The sequence below is a fragment of the Oncorhynchus masou genome, chromosome 25, assembly GCF_036934945.1.
Source record: "Oncorhynchus masou masou isolate Uvic2021 chromosome 25, UVic_Omas_1.1, whole genome shotgun sequence".
Taxonomy (NCBI): Eukaryota; Metazoa; Chordata; class Actinopteri; order Salmoniformes; family Salmonidae; genus Oncorhynchus; species Oncorhynchus masou.
In genome coordinates, this window is record NC_088236.1 from 32,418,052 (window position 1) to 32,432,352 (window position 14,301).

Sequence of the window (14,301 nt, forward strand, 5' to 3'; positions counted from 1 at the left end):
AGGACAATAGGCAAGCAGCTTGGTGAGAAGGCATAAACTATTGGCGCAATTGGGGCGGCAGTGTAGCCTAGTGGTTAGAGCGTTGGACTAGTAACCGGAAGGTTGAGAGTTCAAACCCCCGAGCTGACAAGGTACAAATCTGTCGTTCTACCCCTGAACAGGCAGTTAACCCACTGTTCCCAGGCCGTCATTGAAAATAAGAATTTGTTCTTAACTGACTTGCCTGGTTAAATAAATGTAAAAAAATATATATATATTTGAAAATGGAAGAAGTTCAAGATGATGGTCAATCACCCTCAGTCTGGGGCTCCATGCAAGATCTCACCTTGTGGGGCATCAATGATCATGAGGAAGGTGAGGGATTAGCCCAGAACTACACGGCAGGACCTGTTCAATGACCTGAAGAGAGCTGGGACCACAGTCTCAAAGAAAACCATTAGTAACACACTACGCTGTCATGGATTAAAATCCTGCAGCGCACGCAAGGTCCCCCTGCTCAAGCCAGCCCATGTCCAGGCCATCTGAAGTTTGCCAATGACCATTTGGATGATCCAGAGGAGGAATGGGAGAAGGTCATGTGGTCTGATGAGACAAAAATAGAGCTTTTTGGTCTAAACCCCATTCGCCGTGTTTGGAGGAAGAAGATGGATGAGTACAAACCCAAGAACACCATCCCAACCGTGAAGCATGGAGGTGGAAACCTCATTCTTTGGGGATGCTTTTCTGCAAAGGGGACAGGACGACTGCACCGTATTGAGGGGAGGATGGATTGGGGCCATGTATCGCGAGATCTTGGCCAACAACCTCCTTCCCTCAGTAAGAGCATTGAAGATGGGTCGTGGCTGGGTCTTCCAGCATGACAACGACCCGAAACACACAGACAGGGCAACTAAGGAGTGGCTCTGTAAGAAGCATCTCAAGGTCCTGGAGTGGCCTAGCCATTCTCCAGACCTGAACCCAATAGAAAATCTTTGGAGGGAGCTGAAAGTCCGTATTGCCCAGCGACAGCCCCAAAACCTGAAGGATCTGGAGAAGGTCTGTATGGAGGAGAGGGCCAAAATCCCTGATGCAGTGTGTGCAAACCTGGTCAAGAACTACAGGAAACGTATGATCTCTGTAATTGCAAACACAGGTTTCTGTACCAAATATTAAGTTCTGCTTTTCTGATGTGTCAAATACTGCAAATTACAAAATGCAAATTAATTACTTTAAAAATCATACAAGGTGATTTTCTGAATTTTTGTTTTAGATTCTGTCTCTCACAATTGAAGTGTACCTATGATACAAAATTATAGACCTCTACATTCTTTGTAAGTAGGAAAACCTGCAAAATCGGCAGTGTATCAAATACTTGTTCTCCCCACTGTAAATACCCAGGGGATAATGGGGGAAAATGGGAGACACCTGGTGGGGGTGGAGACAAGCACAAGATAGGTGAAACAGATTAGGGTATGAAAACGCATGTTTTGTGTGTTTGGTTTCCCAAAGGAAGCACTGGGTAGCTGAAGGAACAGGGTTGGAGAGCCCATGACATGCAGAGTTTAGGATGAATATCACCTGTCGCGCAGCAGGAGCATACTTCTCAAACAGTGGTTGATGTGTGGAGTGAAATAACTATTCTTATCTTTATTTTCTCAGCCACTCATTTTAAGTACGCACAGCTTGGCTATAAAAATGAAGTAGCCTAGCCTAGCCATCATTGAAAAATTGACCTGTAGAAAAGCTTGCGGATTCCATTTGCTAATCGAGTGCATATGGACTGACATGTCTTTTTTCTCTTTCCCCTGTTCCTGCACATTTAATAATGTGCCATTATAAATCTAAACAAATTTTACATATTGGTGAAGACAAGATTAAATTGAGAATAGTCTGATGGGTACAAATATGATCACTTAAGAGAACAGCTGTGCAACCTGAGGCAAGGAATAGAGTACAAGCTTTTTTCTCGACTTTCTCAAATCATCAATAGCCTATTAGTCGCATCATGCAGCCCATATACTGTATGTTTTGATTTCTAAGACATTCTAAGGTGTAATGGGATCCTGTGTGTAGCTGGTGTAGAGAGTCAGGCGCAGAACCGCAGAAATGAGCGGCGGGTGAACTCTGTAACGGTAATGTAATGGTCCAATGCCACATTTCCCTCACTCCCTACGGCGTTGGCCCACTCCAGGGCTTTGCCTGAGAGGCGGGAGACGAGGGCGGACACGCTCTCACGTCCCGAAGGAGCCGGGTGGACGATCGCCAGGTAGAGCTCCAGCTGTAGTAGGAACCCCTGGCATCCGGCAGCCGTCCCATCATACTCCCTCGGGAGCGCGAACCGAATCCCACTGGGACCGGGTGAAGAAGAGGTGGACAGTGGGGTCGGTGGTAGTGGGGCTGGTGGAGGCGCTGGAAATCCTCCTCCTCTCTCCCAATGATCCATTGTCTGCAGCACGCGATCCATGGTGCTGCCCAGACGTTGCAACATGGTCGCGTGCTGCTGGACGCGCTCCTCTACTGCCACAGGGAGGGTGTCTGCTCCTGCTGCCTCCATTGGTGAGTGATTCTGTAATGGGGTCCTGTGTGTAGCTGGAGAGTCAGGCGCAGGACAGCAGAAATTAGTAATCAACGTACTTTACTAAAAATACAAGGCAAATAAACGAGCCCACAATAACGGACTGATCTACAAAGAACAATCACTCACAAACAAACATGGGGAACAGAGGGTTAAATAATAAACAGGTAATTAGGTGAGTGATACCAGGTGTGTAAGACTAAGACAAAACAAATGGAAAATGAAAAGTGGATCAGTGGTGGCTAGAAGGCCGGTGACGTTGACCGCCCGAACAAGGAGAGGGACCGACTTCCGAAGTCGTGACATAAGGTTTGCATCATTCACAACTTAAATTGCCAAATAACTCTACATTTAGTGCATAGGACTTGTTTCAAAGGATCACTTTTATGTTTAGCATAGCCACTTGTAATGTGCATACAATGATATCACATGTTGTTCTCCACCAATTTCTATTCCCCGAATTGAGCCATGAGTTCTAATTATTTATGCTACAGGTTCCATAGTTAGAGAAAATAAATAACTGGACAGAGGGCATCCCTGTCTTGTCCTTGTTGATAACTTCAATGCATCAGAGATTTGTCCATTTGTTCTTATACCGTGCCTTCAAAAAGTATTAACACCCATTAACTTTTTCCACATTTTGTTGTGTTAAAGCCTGCATTTAAAATTTATTTCATTGATATTTTGTGTCCCTGGCCTACACATAATACCCCATAATGTCAAAGTGGAATTATGTTTTTGCAAATTAATTACAAAATGAAAAGCTGAAATGTTTTGAGTCAATAAGTATTCAACCCCTTTGTAAAAGCAAGCCTAAATAAGTTCAGGAGTAAAAATGTGCTTAACAAGTCATATAAGTTGCATGGACAATAATAGTGTTTAACATGATCTTTGAATGACTACCTCATCTCTGTATCCCACACATACAATTATCTGTAATGTCCCTCAGTCGAGGAGTGAATTTCAAACACAGATTCAACAACAAAGATCAGAGAGGTTTTCCAATGCTTAGTAAAGAAGGGCACCTATTGGTAGGTCGGTAAAAATAAAATAAAACAGACAATGTGTATCCCTTTGATCATGGTGAAGTTATTAATTACAGTTTGGATGGTGTATCAATGCACCCAGTCACTACAAAGATGCAGGCGTCTTTCCTAACTAAGTTTCCAGAGAGGAAGGAAACCGCTCAGGGATTTCACCTTGAGGCCAATGGTGACTTCAAAACAGTTACAGTTTTAATGGCTGTGATAGGAGAAAACTGTGGCTGGATCAACAACATTGTAGTTACTACACAATACTGACCTAATTGTGAAAAGGAGGAATATAAATATTCCAAAACATGCATTCTGTTTGCAATAAGGCACTAAAGTAAAACTGCAAAACTGTGGCAAAGAAATTAACTTTATGTCTTGAATAGAACATTTTTGTGGCTTATCCAACACAACACATCACTGAGTACCACACTTCATATTTTCAAGTATGGTGGTGGCCTTATGTTATGGGTATAGTTCTCATCGGCAAGGGCTATGGAATGTTTTGGGATAAAAATAAATGGAATAGAGCTAAGCACAGGCAAAATCCTAAAGGAACACCTGGTTCAGTCTGCTTTCCAACAGACACTGGGAGACAAATTCCCCTTTCATCAGGAAAATAACCTAAAACACAAGGCCAAATATAGACTGGAGTTTCTTACCAATATTACATTGAATGTTCCTGAGTGGGGTATTGTATGTATAAAAATCTATTTGAATCCATTTTAAATTCAGGCTTTAACATAACAAAATGTGGAATAAATCAAAGGGTATGGATACTTTCTGAAGGCACTGTAACTGCTTTGGGAGATTCATTTTAGATGACAGAATATCCACTGATACATGGAAATGGCCCAAACTGATCCATGGAAATGGCCCAAACTGATCCATGGAAATGGCCCAAACTGATCCATCCCAAACTGATCCATAGAAATGGCCCAAACTGATCCATGGAAATGGCCCAAACTGATCCATGGAAATGGCCCAAACCAGCCGTTCTTCCAAATGTATCACTACTGCAGGGCAGGTGGAAAAAATAAAATGAAATGCAGCAACAAATGAGTTTATTTTTTATTTTTTCTATTCTCTCAACATAGTTGTAGGATGGCTAGAGAATGTACTCTACAAGAGAATTATTGACTTGTTTTTGTGCCCTCTTGAAAAAGCCAGTTTTATTTGATCTGTTAAACAAGTTTGCAGTGATTATAAATACTTTGCAGATGTAGGATTCTAATTTTATTACCCTGTTGTTGCCCATATGTCTGCACGCAATTGTTGGGGACCACTTTTGGCTTGTGAGTGCTACTTTCAGATCTACTGGCTAAAAAGTATACAAGAGTACCGGAGAATCTCTTTAAACTGTTCATTCCATTTTTTTGTGTATGCATGCCTTATGCTAGATTAATCAGAGCATTGGAGTTTAGCTTTCTTACCCCTTTGCTCTGTAAATAATATGTGATGAGCCTGAGCCTGTCACACTGTGAGAGCACTGGTAGTGTAGCTATATGTTTAGTGATGGTGACTCACCCAGAGAGTCATTCCTTATCCTCTGCAGCTGAAATGGCTTATTTTCTAAAGAAGGCATGTGTGGGCACCACTGTTTTCAAAATCATTTCTAGCTCTCAATGGCTTGTAGTTAATCTTATCTTTTCACCTTTCTCTCTTTTCAATCAACAGCCTTTCTTGTGATGGACAGTGATGTGGATTTCCCCAAGATATTCTGACCCATGTGTTTAGACACTGACAAGTTCATGACCTTGCCTACTTACCAACCATAGAGCCTTTCTAAGGTTTATCCAAAGGGTGATTATTGACAGTGCATCTGACGAGCTGCAGATCCAGGTTATATCTGTATACCGTATTAGAGAAGCTTCTATCATAGGAGAGATATTCCCTCATTTATTTGAACAAGTAGAGATCATAGTCAACCACAACCAGTGCTCTTTCAGCCAGAACAGAGGGGATTGCATTAATATTATTCCTTAGAAGTTAATGTTTCTACTGGTTATTTACTTATCATTTTGGACTTACTAAAGTATCTCTGATTTGCAACATTAGCTTGATATCCCATCCAGAGACAGCCAGCCTGATAAACTATAGAAATACATTAGGAAATGAAATGGTCTGTTCCTGGCACACTAATGTGCATTCAGCTGGTTTCACTCCATGCATACACTACAGACCTTCACCCCTTGTTTCTCCGAAAGTATTGAAAGCTACTCTCTTTCTTAGTGAGAGAGGGAGAAGGAGTACAATTTCTGGAGAATGGAAAACAAAGCTATTCATAAAGCTAACCATGTACTGTACTATTGTAACATTAGTTTCTCTGGATTTTTTAAATATCTTTTTAAATGCACAGCCCAAAACAAGTACCTTTATTTGAGCATTTGAATGGTTATTTGTAAAAACCAAATAGTCAACCAAATTATATTTGAAAGTATTTATTTTCTTTCAATGCTATTTTCAGATACCTGGGTTAAATGGATGGGAGTGTATTTGAGTCAGTGTATTTGTGTATTTTCAAATCTAAGTTGATTTCCAAGTACATTCCAATATTCAACTACTTGTTTTTTTCTTAAATAAAGGTTATCTGAATACTTGTTTTGAAATATATTGAAAAGTAATTGAAATACCTGAAATAGTATTTGAAATGAGGTCTGTAATCAAATCATGTAAAACAGATTATCTGTCTTACATGATTTGTATCATTTTATTGTCTTTTATTTTGGTATGATGAACTGAAATTTCACACGCTATCCAGGATATTAATAATATTGATAACATTAATATTCATGTCAAAGGATTTGACTTATGTCGTTCAACATTTTGTCATATCATATTAACACTTAACTCAGGAATGGTTGGTTCACGCTGTTACAGAAATAAGCCGAGAATAGATTAACAGCATGTTCTTGCATAATTTCTGAATGGCACACTGTGATTTCTCACACTCTGTTAGTGCTCAATTTCAGACAGTGAGAGGGTAGGGCAAGCACAGCATGCAGGGCTTTCTGCCCTATGTTTGGACATGAAAAATAATTAGAGGGGAAATATAATTCATTTTGTCATAGCTTGTTGGAATTGCAAATGGCTGGTAAATGTGTATGAACCCTTCTATGGGCATTCACTTTCCAGTACTGAGTATATGTTTTGCTGTTATCAAATCAAATCAAATTTTATTTGATTCATTCATATATCATTGTCCACACGGTGCGTCATGTTTGTTCTGAAATATTACATTTACATAAGTATTCAGACCCCTTTCTCAGTACTATGTTGTAGCACATTTGGTAGTGATTACATGTACGATCTCGAGACTTCTTGGGTATGACGCTACAAGTTTAGCACACATGTATTTGGAAGTTTTGGGCCACTCATGGACATTGAGAGACTTGTCCCGAAGCCACTCCGGCGTTGTCTTGGCTGTGTTCTTAGGGTGGTTGTCCTGTTGGAAGGTGAACATTTGCCCCGGTCTGAGGTCCTGAGCGCTCTGGAGCAGGTTTTTATCAAGGATCTCTCCGTTCATCTTTCCCTTGATCCTGACTAGTCTCCCAGTCCCTGCTGCTGAAAAACATCCCCCACAGCATGATGCTGCCACCACCATGCTTCACCGCAGGGCTAGTGCCAGGTTTCCTCCAGACGTGACGATTGACATTCAGGCCAAATAGTTCAATCTTGTTTTCATCAGACCAGAGAATCTGGTTTCTCATGGTCTGAGAGTCTTTAGGTACCTTTTGTCAAACTCCAAGTGGGCTGTCATGTGCCTTTTACTGAGGATTGGTTTCCGTCTGGACACTACCATAAAGGCCTGATTGGCGGAGTGCTGCAGAGATGGTTGTCCTTCTGGAAGGTTCTCCCATCTTCACAGAGGAACTCTGGAGCTCTGTCAGAGTGACCATTGGGTTCTTGGTCACCTCCCTGACCAAGGCCCTTCTCCCCCGATTTCTCAGTTTGGCCGGGCTACCAGCACAAGGAAGAGTCTTGATGGTTCCAAACTTCTTCAATTTAAGAACGATGGGGGCCACTGTGTTCTTGGGGACCTTCAATGCTGTCTCAGAGCTCTACAGACAATTCCTTCGACCTCATGGCTTGTTTTTTGCTCTGACGTGCGCTATCAACTGTGGGACATTATAGATAGGTGTGTGCCTTTCCAAATCATGTCCAATCAAATGAATTTACCACAGGTGGACTCCAATGAAGTTGTAGAAACATCTCAAGGATGATCAATGGAAACAGGATGCACCTAAATTTCGAGTTTCACAGCAAAGGGTCTGAATACTTATGTAAATAAGGTATTTCTGTTTTACATTTTTTTATAAATTAGCAAACGTTTCTAAAAACCTGTTTTCACGTTGCCATTATGGGGTATTGTGTGTAAATTGATGAGGGGGGGGGGGAATCATAAATTTTAGAACATGGCTGTAATTAAACAAAATGTGGAAAAAGTCAAGGGGTCTTAATACTTTCAGAATGCAATGCATATTGATGACAGACATCAGAAAAGCACACACAATGAAGCAAAGTCATCTGTCCTATAAGCATCGTTGGTCAGCTGGAAATACTGTGAACAGCATTAGAGAGAGTTCATTCACACAGAACACACTTTTGAATTATTTCACTGGGACCCTTTTAACTATAACAATGATAGCTGCCATGACCTGCTTAATTAAATATTTGTCAGTGTTTTGAAGATTGAGACTATTTTCATTACTATTTGATACAAAGACACCAGATTTATTGAGAGTGTGTCTTTGTGAGGGTGTTTGTGCATACGTATGCTCAGTGACTTGTCTGGCTTCAGACATCAGAAAGTACCCATAATGAACCAGAGTAGCATTGATGGTCAGCTCCAGATCATCTGAGCATGCGTTGACAACATTGATGAGCTGAAAATAGGATGAGCAGCGTTAGGGGAAGATAAATCCCTACATCTGAAGGATTATGTACGTAAAACACTTCTCAAATAAAAATGTAATTACATAGTGAATTTCAAAAAAAAAAAAAAAAAGGATTTTTCTTGAATCTTTAGAGCTTGCGGTATTACGATGGAGAAGTTGCTGTACTGATTTGGCTTTGCTTCAATTTTTTTATGGCAAGGCAGTTTAATAACGGTAGATGTCAGACAAAAGCAACTACAGTATTTAGTTATGCATGTTTATGTAAAATGGAATGTCTATTAGTAGTTTTGAAATACTCAATTGATTAACATTAAAGGCTAAATGCTTACTTACTTGTGTGTGTCTTAGACTTGAACATAAATCATGTATTGATGTCAATGCATACATGCCATTTGTGCAAATTGTTTTGTTTCTGTTCATAGGATTCAGCCCTAAATGATTATTATCAGACTATTATCTGAATTGTTAGCTGAAACATGATATCCTGTGATAGTTAGTGAAGTTACAACTTCTGTGGTCTTCCCTGTCCGATTCTGAGTCAAACTTTATCTTCTTCTTTCTAATTAGACTACCTTCACTTCATTATGCAGTCAATCTATGGAAGCACAGGCCCTTGGGTCATTAGCATGCCATTCAGGGCCCATGTAATGACCAGAGATGATGATAGCAGCCTGTCTATGCTCTATGTTTGGATCACATAGACCACTGAGTGAATTATCCAGCTGACGTGGAGAAGGCCCAGCCTGAGGATGTTGTTAATATGCCAACGTGGGCTCATGCTACCCACGGCAGTCTGAAATTGACGCTGGGCCATGCTGGCACACTGCAGCTGTCTGTATCCTAATGGGAAATCATTCTTTTTCAGCCTGACCCCAATTCAGAGCAGTGCAAAGGGGGAAAAACTTGAGTGAATGCTTTGATAAGCAATCCAAACCTAATAGCTTGGAAAATTGATTTAATTGCGGTGCACATTGACCTAAGTGTTTATAGCCTGTTCTCTTTGGTATCCTCAGCACTCGTCTTCTTACTTACGTTTGTCCGTCTTTCCAAAAAGGGACTAAGGGAGAGAGTGACAGAGAAGGGGCTTTCTTCAGGTTTTTGTATAAGTCCATTGATGAAGCTACAGAACTAGGATTTTATATTATATAATGATGATTAACTCCTCATCTTCAAAAAAAAAAGCCTCTTTCAGCTTTTCTGCAAGATGTTTGAATGTTGGTGAACAAATCTTGCTATATCCATACCTACAGTATCAAATCAAATCAAATTTATTTATATAGCCCTTCGTACATCAGCTGATATCTCAAAGTGCTGTACAGAAACCCAGCCTAAAACCCCAAACAGCAAGCAATGCAGGTGTAGACGCACGGTGGCTAGGAAAAACTCCATAGAAAGGCCAAAACCTAGGAAGAAACCTAGAGAGGAACCAGGCTATGTGGGGTGGCCAGTCCTCTTCTGGCTGTGCCGGGTGGAGATTATAACAGAACATGGCCAAGATGTTCAAATGTTCATAAATGACCAGCATGGTCGAATAATAATATGGCAGAACAGATGAAACTGGAGCAGCAGCACGGCCAGGTGGACTGGGGACAGCAAGGAGTCATCATGTCAGGTAGTCCTGAGGCATGGTCCTAGGGATCAGGTCCTCTGAGAGAGAGAAAGAGAGTATGTGACTTGCAGTGCTTGGATTTAGTTATTTGATATGGTTTGTTATGGTCATATAGGACATATCTTGATGAATGTACTAGTCAGTGTACTAGGGGACCAGAGTAGCCTAGTGGTCAGTGTAAGGAGATAAATTTGGGGTACCCCACTCAAATAAAATAAAAAATGATTTGAATTTAAATGTCTTAAATTGATATAGAGTAAAGGAGATGCTCAGGCTTAGAAATAGCTATTAATAGAGAGAAGTGTTTTACAGGGTGTTCATCTATCTAGGGCTATTTATGTTTTTGCTGTGTTATAATGTGTATCAGAGAAGACTTCTTCAGCCACGTTCTGTTGACGGAAGACATCAAGGAGGCAAAAAGCAAACTCCTCTGTCTGCGCTGTTTAACCTTTAATGCATGGTGTTGGCTGCTGCCCAGGCTATGCTAGCCCTATGAGTCACGCCTTTAAAAGATCCCACCATAACAGCCAGCTCCTTCCCAATATACCTGATTAAACCTGGACGGACACGCTCACCGGCGAGCCAAAAAGCCTTTTATTTTTCAAATATTCATCACTCAGACCTGGATTTAATCCTATTTTCAGAAAGGGGTTCAGGGAAGGAGATCTTCAAACTGACTACCACAATGGAGGATGTTTTCATAAGTCAACATCAAATCGCTCAATCCATTACGAAGTAAAAGAAAAAAGTCTGTCTGGTCAGTGTTGTCTTGATTGTTTCTCGAATAGATCCTAGAGCTGAGTTCCCAGTGTTTTTGTGTTTGAGGACAGGAGTCAAGTGGTACAACTTAAATCCCATTTAGCTAAATGTCATTGTCATTTTTTTCTGCATAAGTGCATAGTGTGAGCACATTATGGTTGTAAACAGAGTTTGACACAGAACACATCTAGGATTTCTGATTAGTTAGGTTAATCGCAAAAAGTTTAAGGCCTTGTTGCCAAAGTATGTTGACTTGTGCCGCCCCCCACCTCCCACACACACACTTTGGTGCTCTTCCTTGATAGTTGCCTCTCAACTGTTACCGTGTGGAGTACAGTATCTATTATGCTCACAAAGCAACATGAACATTGACCAGATGCATTGAAATGTAGGTCTAATTAACACTAAAATGTTCACAGTCCTATTGGGAAATCCAAGTTGCTGACCTGCCAGAATAGAATCGTGGCAACTTCACCTACTGGGATTTACACAATTTGAAAATTACCAGAGACCAGGCCTGTTTTAAAAGAGCTGTTTTAAGCTATGGCCCCCTTCCTGTCTTGTGCTGTTAACAGAGAAAGGGGGCAATTTGCTCAACACTATAGGGCCATAAGCTAATTTAAAGGCTTTCACACAGACATTTTGCTCTTCCCATTACACTAATTAGGAAACTTTTTCCTAAAACGAGTCATTCTGCTGACAATTTGTTGTGAATCCTTCATAGATACAGCTACTGAATATATTAACATTCTAGGCATGGTTGTGAATATTAAGTTCCCCAAAGATCAAGCTAGGTTCAGGAGCTTGAAGACTGAAATTGCTTGAAAACTGATTCAGGCGGTTATCAAATGAGCAATAATGTCTCCACAACAACATTGTAAAGTGTATGTTCATATATTAGGTATTTTACTTCTAGTTGAAGAAGGTATGGCTTAATCCACATAAACTAATTCTGGGAACAGAGATCTCAAGCCCTCACCATAGTGCATCAATTTAGAGAGGAAATCGTATTGCAATCAAGATTATATTCTATTTACATTCAATAAACATCCAGATGTGTAAAGAAATAGTTTCGAGAGCTTAGCTGGGGAAGTGATAATCAATGCTATACAAATGTAATTCATTCAGTTTTTGGGGCCATTGCGACGTTGACCAGCTCAGAAGTAAAAAAAAATCTCAAATATAAAGCAGTGTAGGCTACAAAAGTCTCTTCAAATGATTAGCACATTTTGTTTTGTTTCTGTTATGTTGTGTGTGTGTGTGTGTATATGTGTGTGTGTGTACTACTAACAGAATCAATTAAATATTGTGATATTAGTTTCAATATTTAATGCCACATTTATACCGTTTGATCGGATTTAATTAAACATAATTCACAGAACTGTAGTACATAAAAGTGAGAGAGGCCTTTGAATCAGCAAAGTGCTTGCAATTTAACAAGAGCCCCCTGCTTAATGGAGTCAAGACTCCATTTAAAAGAGTAAAAGCAAGTATGTATGCACTCTTGCTTAAGGCTTTAATCTTGCACACTGTATACTGCAGATCAGTTTAGCTGAGTGGGTGCCCTACTACTATTGATGGTCCTGCATGCTTCTGTTAGTGTATTTTGCACTGTGGTACATACAGTACATTTATCATTTTAGTGTTTAGACTGAGATAAATCAGTTATGACCTTGCACAAATGAGCTCAGTGATATTCATGTGTTTTGTGCAGTAGAGCACAATTATTGCATGCAATAATCTGATTTTTTAGGTTTACCAGAAAATCTGATATTAATTTAAATTGTCAATGACTAACAGATAAAGGAAACACTGTGTTGGCGGTGTTAACTACATTAAAACTGACACAACCTGCACACTGTTCCTCTCACAGACAGTCTCATTGGTTGTTGACATAAAACCACACCTGTCACCTCAAATACACCGTAAACATTGTTTCAGTGAATCTGCAGTGTGGTTTTCCCTTTATCTGTGACTGTTTGAATTGGGATCTTATACTACTGTAAACTGGCCTAACATTTTGGACTGTGAGATTTTTGCATGCAATTTATCTGTACACTAGCCTATTTCACTTTGCACCCTAACATAAAAAGTTGAACATAAAAAAACATAAAAAGTTTTTTTATACCTCTCTATCTTACTCTCTCTTTCTATCCCCCTATCCTTTTCCTTTGTTCTCTCAGGTACCACAGCAGTTGAGTGCCCTGATGTTGTACAGGTATGAACAGCCCATAGTGGACTAGTGCCAGGCCCGTGGGGCGCTGCACCTCAACATGGGCTTTGAGCCCCCCTCCCAGCCACAGGGCTGTCTGAGGCCACCGGGTTGCAGGACAGGTCATACTGCTGGTCTCTCCTCTGCGCCCACCGCCTCACTCACGCGCACGGACCCCCAGTCCCCCCAACAGTGACCTGTGCAGATGGGGAGACCAGACAAGCACTCCCCTCTCCATCTGGGCTACTGAGCATGGTGTTGCTACAGTACTGTATACTGCTGCAGATCGTGAGGGAGAACAGCTGCAAATCTGTACTGAGGGATAACATTCTGACTGAAGAACCTGTTATTCATAGAGAGAATTAATTTATACCTTCACTAATAAAAATGTAAATATTCATTAATGGAAATTAGAGAGCACTGTTACAAGATAGCAGAGCATATTTTACCCTTTGATATCCACAATTACTGAAAATAGTCCAATACACTATCACATTCCTTCTGCTACTGAAATGGTGTCCAGCATCATGAGGAGAAATGGAAATAATTACATGATTCATTACTCTCATTGAACTTATTGACTCAGTTGCTCACAGTTTTGGAACCTTCCCTGTGTTAAGTAAGTCATTAAATAGAAAAATGCAATAAATATAACTGGGGAAACAGTAGGGTGAGCAATGGAATAGCAGAACAAATTAAAAACTAACAGAGCTGAAAGGTTTTGTGCTGCTTTTTCAAATAACACTGCCAGTCAGAGATCTTATGCGTTTTCAAGTCCCCGTAGAGATTTCATCTCAATAAGTGAGCCACTCAAATTAAATTATTCACAAGGAGAAGAGAAAACTTGGTAAGTAATGGGCACACCGTTTTCATGTCAAGTGTACAGCTGACATTTCTTTGCCAGAAGTATGTATTTTAATGGAGATTTTTATTATGTTAGTGATTTTTATGTTCATTATAATACAATGCAATTTTGTTTTATTTATTTAGTACAAAATGAGAAGTAGAACATTGATGAGTAAAAGGAACATTGTTTTCATGTCAAGTGGAGGCTACAGTTGACATATTTTTTCAGAAATGCATTGTTTGTACAGTATTGTGTTGATATTGGTTATATTCATCATGATCATCCATCGCATTTTCATGATTAATTACAATTTATTTTATTTTTATGTTTTTAAAACATGCCAATCCTCATTCTGATTGTAAGATCCTCTCTGTCTCTCACATATCATGTG

General features: G+C 40.2%; 1 pseudogene; it reads left to right on the forward strand.

Moving 5' to 3' along the window:
• LOC135513619 (leucine-rich repeat transmembrane neuronal protein 4-like) overlaps positions 1-13,259 on the forward strand; it is a 29,755-nt pseudogene extending 16,496 nt beyond the window's left edge.
• Positions 13,260-14,301: the final 1,042 nt, after the last annotated feature.